Source organism: Somniosus microcephalus, chromosome 5, assembly GCF_052327205.1.
Source record: "Somniosus microcephalus isolate GS21.2 chromosome 5, FLI_Smic_1.0, whole genome shotgun sequence".
NCBI classification, from domain to species: Eukaryota; Metazoa; Chordata; class Chondrichthyes; order Squaliformes; family Somniosidae; genus Somniosus; species Somniosus microcephalus.
In genome coordinates this window covers 287033706-287040416 of record NC_140991.1, presented here as the reverse complement: position 1 = coordinate 287040416, position 6711 = coordinate 287033706, and positions in this window count along the sequence as shown.

The following is a 6711-nucleotide window of genomic DNA, read 5'->3' as shown; positions in this document are numbered from 1 at the left end:
TCGACTTTCGTTGTTGTGAAGTGCAATGTGTTGAGATCTTCTAGGATAAAATTAACATATTAGCAGAAGGGGACACACAGAACAGGAGCCATTCACAGAGGGAGGGAGGATGTTTAAACAGCGGAATATTGACGATTCTGCAGAGAAATGAGATAGAACAGAGGACGGTTCCCTCTGTGCTTTGTTCAGTGAATTCGGAAAGCTGTTCTTATAAACAGATTTAGGATATGGCTACACCTCACACTGAGGATGTCTTTCCCTGTAGGAGTTAGGCTTTAACAGTGAGCTCCACAAAATTGACATTCACCTGCTTGCATAAGAAACAGCTTGCCTGGAAAATAAGCAATCAGAACTCTCCACTGGCAACTGTAACCCAGTCATTTTACAGGTCCACAAAATGAAAAGGGACTGATTGGAGTTCAGGTACCAACAGCTTTTCCCTGCTTGAACATAAGTTGTTCTTGCGGTGTGAGAGTCAGTATAGGGAATACATTAACCTGCTGAAGAGTCTTAACAACATGAAGTGATCGTTCGATGTTATCGTTGTTCTTGCTCTAGTCTAGAAGAAGGCTGGACACTTCATTAATAGGATCAGAGGCCTAGAAATTTGGTTGCGTAGTGCCCGTTGTTTGGGTGTAAAGGCCAAACAAGAGGCGGCCTTTACCTATGCCTGAAGCAGGCGTTAGTCCATTAACATAAAATAAGGGGCTTCTGCTCCCTCTTACAACTTTGATTTGTGCCTGAGGCAGCCAACGTTAAACAGCACAGCATTAAAAAAATGCTAAGTACTCACCATAATCACCGTCGCCCCCGGTCCCGAGGTCATAGACCTCACTCCCAACTCCAATCTCCAGGACCCCCACCCCCTCCCGCAATCTACGCCCAGCCATGGCCCAGACCTCCTAGCCACCACCGCCCTCCCCCCACCGACAGCACTCCCGAGCCCCCAACAATACTCCAGACCCCCGCAATCTACTTCCCCGACCCCCGACAGCCATCCGATCCAACTCTGAGGACCAGCCGTTAGTCCTCCAGACACCCCCCCCCCCACCGATCCAACCCAATCACTTACCTGAAAATTGCCGCACGAACCTATGCGGGATCCTGCCACTGCGCTATCTGCATGATAATGAGGTCCGAGGCCCAAAATCCAGGGCTCCTCAGACTTCCCCATTTGAGCACGGGACGTGGATGTTACCGAATTTCTAGGCTATAGAATCTTACTGTACAGAAGGAGGCCAGTCAGCCCATCATGCGGGCTCTTTGAAAGAGTTATCCAATTAGTCCTACTCATCTGCCCTATCCCCGTCACTCTGCTAATTTTCCTTTTCAAATATATATCCAATTCCTTTTGAAAGTTACTATTGAATCTGCTTCCACCATCCTTTCAGTCAGTGCATTCGGATCATAACAACTCGCTGCGTAAAAAAATTCTCCTCATCATTCCTCTGTTCTTTTGCAAATTACCTTAAATCTGTGTCCTCTGGTTAACGAATCTTCTGCCAGTGGAAACAGTTTCTCCCTACCTACCCTATCAAAACCCTTCATAATTTTGATAATCTCGATTAAATGTCCTATTTACATTCTCTGCTCTAAGGGGAACAACGCCAGCTTTCTCACCTTGCCACATAACTGATGTCCCTCATCCCTAGTGTCATTCTCTGCACCCTATCCAAGGCCTTGACATCTTTCCAAAAGTGTGCTGCCCAGAATTGGAAGCAGTACTCTGTACACAGCCCCTCCGACAGTGCAGCGCTCCCTCAGTACTGCCCATTCGACAGTGCAGCGCTCCCACAGTACTGCCCCTCCGACAGTGCGGCACTCCCTCAGTACTGCCCCTCCAACAGTGCGGCGCTCCCTCAGTACTGCCCATCCGACAGTGCAGCACTCCCTCAGTACTGCCCCTCCGACAGTGCGGCGCTCCCTCAGTACTGCTCCTCCAACAGTGCAGCGCTCCCTCAGCACTGCCTCTCCAACCGTGCAGCACTCCCTCAGTACTGCCCCTCCGACAGTGCGGTGCTCCCTCAGTACTGCCCCTCCAACAGTGCTGCGCTCCCTCAGTACTGCCCCTCCGACAGTGCAGCGCTCCCTCAGTACTGCCCCTCCGACAGTGTGGCACTCCCTCAGTACTGCCCCTCCGACAGTGCAGCGCTCCCTCAGTACTGCCCCTCCGACAGTGTGGCACTCCCTCAGTACTGCCCCTCCGACAGTGTGGCGCTCCCTCAGTACTGCTCCTCCGACAGTGCAGCGCTCCCTCAGTACTGCCTCTCCAACCGTGCAGTACTCCCTCAGTACTGCCCCTCCGACAGTGCGGCGCTCCCTCAGTACTGCCCCTCCGACAGTGCGGCGCTCCCTCAGTACTGCCCCTCCGACAGTGCGGCACTCCTTCAGTACTGCCCCTCCAACAGTGCTGCGCTCCCTCAGTACTGCCCCTCCGACAGTGCAGCGCTCCCTCAGTACTGCCCCTCCGACAGTGTGGCACTCCCTCAGTACTGCCCCTCCGACAGTGCAGCGCTCCCTCAGTACTGCCCCTCCGACAGTGTGGCACTCCCTCAGTACTGCCCCTCCGACAGTGTGGCGCTCCCTCAGTACTGCCCCTCCGACAGTGCGGCGCTCCCTCAGTACTGCCCCTCTGACAGTGCAGCACTCCCTCAGTACTGCCCCTCCGACAGTGCGGTGCTCCCTCAGTACTGCCCCTCCGACATGCAGCGCTCCCTCAGTACTGCCCCTCCAACAGTGCGGCACTCCCTCACTACTGCTGTGGCCTAACCAGTGTTTTATAAAGGTTTAGCATAACATTCTAATGTAGAATGATTTTCTCCTTTTATATCTGGGAATCGAACAGTTACACGTTGAATTGCTGGCACAAATTCTGGGCATTACTCTTCACAAGTAAGCTTTAGTTTCAGATTTACTCCCGCTGTCCCCATGTAAATTTTACTCAGCCCACTGGTCCTAGAGCGGCATTCACAGGGCCAGCGTGCCATTTAGTTTCTGCGCACCGTGTGTAATTACCAGTTCAATCAAGCCTGCAGCTCCATTTGTCTGCAGTTAAATAATTGAATAGAATCCCCATGTGAAACAAATAATCGGAAAAACAAAAAATAAAAATCTGCCCGATCACACGTTTACAAAATCTCCAAATGATATGATTGAAAACCAGGGTGCCAAGAGAATTTGCAGTCATTTATCTTATTTACTATGTAAGCCGGGCTTATCTTTCCCGTGCATGATTTATCATTTTATGACCCAACGAGCATCACTTTAACGGATTACAATTGCCAAGTACAGTAATTGTTGCTTTGGAATGGCTCTCCTGCTGCTGTTCTGTTGCAGGAACAGACGCGACAGTTAGTGATTAGGTGAATGTTATTTTTCCCCCACTTGCCCCTGTTGTCAAATGGCATGAAGATACCCTTATTGGCACCTGTTTGACGACACGTCTAACTTGAGGCCCAGAGCCCCAGATCAGTACAGATTTACTACCCACAACAGTACTCACAGTTTGCTTAGATTGGAACCAAACCAATTCCTATGGCTTAGATTCCATAGAACACAAGAAATTGTAGGAAATGATGAAAAAGCCATTCAATCCATCCAGCTCACAACCACCTTTGAGGCCTAGGGATAGAATTCAATCCCTCTTCTGCCTTGGGACTAAGCCCATTGTTATGTATTGTGTGTTCTCCTCCCACCTGTGGTGGCGCTGTCACAGGAGATAAATGGTTGGGTGTTCTCAGTTAAGTTTAGCTCTCTTTGTTCGGAACTTTCCAGAACTTCCTTTCCTTCCAATAAAGCACTTCATGTTTGAATCTCTGAGTTCTGAGTCCTAAATTGTGTCTAGGTAGAACAACACCCATATCTTTCTTCTCCTTTGTCCATTTCCATTTTGAATGCTTCAACCTAGGTGGCAAATCATTGCACAAGTTTAATAATTCAAAAGTTGTTAAAAGGGTTAACACATGAGGACAGGCTGCATAGATTAGGTTTGTATTCCTTTGAGTATAGAAGGTTAAGGGGTGATCTAACAGGTATGTAAAATGATTAAAGGATTTGATAGGCTAGATAGCGAGAAATAATTTCTTCTGGAAGGGCAGTCCAGAATAAAGGGACTTAGCATTAAAGTTAGAGCTAGGCCATTCGGGGTGATGTCAGGCAGCACTTCCTCAACACAAAGGGTAGTGGAAGTCTCACCCCAAAAAAGCTGCTGAGGCTCTGAGTCAGAAGGTTGTAGGTTCAAGTCCCACTCCAGAGACTTGAGCACATAAATCTAGGCTGGCTCTCTGGTGCAGTGCTGAGGGAGTGCTGCATTGTCGGAGGTGCCGTCTTTTGGATGAAACATTAAACCGAGGTCCAGTCTGCTCTCTCAGGTGGACGTAAAAGATCCCATAGCACTATTTCGGAGAAGAGCAGGGGAGTTATCCCCAGTGCCCTGGCCAATATTTATCCCTCAATCAACATACAAAAACAGATGATCTGGTCATTATCACATTGCTGTGTGTGGGAGCTTGCTGTGCGCAAGTGGCTGCCGCGTTTCCTACATTACAACAGTGATTGCATTTCAAAAGTACTTAATTGGCTGTAAAGCGCAGTGGGACTCCTGAAGTCATGAAAGGCGCTATATAAATGCAAGTCTTTCTTTCTTTCTGAGTCCATTGAAAATTTAAAAACTGAGATTGAAAGATTTTTGTGTTAGACAAGGATATTAAAGGATATGGAACCAAGGCCGGTAGATGGATTTAAGACACTGATCAGCCGTGATCTCATGTGGTGGCGGTACAGGCTCAACTGGCTGAATGGCCTACTCCTGTTCCTATGTTCCTTTGTTCCTAAGGTGTGAAGGAGTTACTCTTTCAGTTAATAACAGGCTCTGCTCATAACTGCAGGTGTGAGCAAGAGGTCCCTTGTCCGATTCCCAGTCTGTTAGGCGACATCAGTCGGGATGGCTGTGAAGGGTCACAAGTGATCTCAGGATCTTTGAGCTAGGGAGTACAGCCAAGATTCCCATTCCTGTGACCCTTGTATGGACATTGGGTGCCAACAGGGTTTGGTTTAAGCTGCATTACCCCATGATATCATGTTATGTTGTCAGTTCGTAGCACTTTTACCCCTGAATCCACAGGTTCCAGGCCCTGTGCTGAGAGAGATGAAGTCTACCAGCCTCCAGAAGCTTGCAAGTAGGGCCCCTCTGGAAGGGGGAGAGGGGCAGGATGGTATTACTGGTCATCAAAGCAACGCGGAGCCCCAAAGAAAGGATTTTTTTTCAAAAACTGAATCTCAGCCAGCAAGGGTAGCCAACTCTGGTTGGATGTATTCCTGGAGGTATCATCACATGATCTCCAACCACCCCGCCCCCGCGCTCCCGCCATTGGTCGCCCGATATGTCCATCCTCGCTCCGCCCTATATTAGCAGGCCAATTGGAAAGCGAACAGACTCTCCAAGCTGATTGGACGATTATTGATTGTCAGTCAAACAGCCTTTTTTCCCCATCTCCAATATTTTTAGAACTAATACATGAAAGCAAGTGGAAAAAAGCAAAGCTTTTTTTTAATGTCCCAATAATTTTTCTCCAGGGTTGCTAGAAGCAGTGTCCCAGAGATTAATCTTTAATTCCTGGAGAAATCCAGGACAATCCAGGAGGGTTGGCAACCCTACTGTCAGCCCCTCGCATACGGAGCCAAGGATGGGGCTGCATGGGGAGGGGGTCTTGATCTGGTTTGGTTAGAAACAAATATGACTCATTAAACTCTTTTACATGATAAAGTGCAAGTTGTCTGATTTAAACACCACTCAATTAGGATTAGAAAATCTGAACTGCACAAGACTTTAGCAAAGGGGTTCCGCCATTCTATCTGCAGAAAGCTTGGAAGACTTCAATGGATCGCGCACCAGCTTAGTGGGCGAGAATTTCTGGGACAGTTCAAGAACTCCCTTAGACATACCCCCTTTGATGTGGGGAGACAAGTGGCAGATTCACCCACTCTACCCCCACTAAAGTTTAAACTGTACTGTAAATGGGACTGAATCAGGTTTCATCTCAAATTCCTACCAACCTCTGGGGAAGAAATATTCATTCCGGCCTCCCTCCTGACCCAGACATTTCAGGCCTCATGTTCTTTAATTTGTGACTTTGATTTTTTTTCTCAACAATACGTTCACAATCCTTTCACAAGTGGCACAAAACTATGATGTCTCGGCTGTTTCCGGTGGGTTTTTTTGTACTGGGGTTATCCTTCTTCAAACACGAATATTTTTTACACGGGACACATCATTGTGTTTGGCCCCATAATCCATAACATGCGATGAAAACACTGAGATATCTGCACATCAGCTTATAACTCAGTCAGTAGGCTAAGGGGGCCCCCTAGAGGAAAGTCAATGTAAGGCACAGTCCTTTCTGTTCTGTGACTTTCCTCCGTCTTACTTAACAAGGAGCCCATTCCACCATTTTGTGAAATATGCACTTGAGTCTGCTTCTTCGCCTACCTGCCTACTCAATATCAATCTGTGCACTTGGACCTCATTGATGCCAGATTGCAGTCCATGTTTAAGCAAGCTTAGTAAACATGCTGTAGATCAATGATCCGATGGACTTACTTGGGGAAATAGATTTGAGAGCTGGACACCAAGGGACAGGAATTGGACCTCACTGCACCTGTTTTTGCAGGTGTAAAACAGGTAAAACAATGACCAATTTCAGGGACCATTGT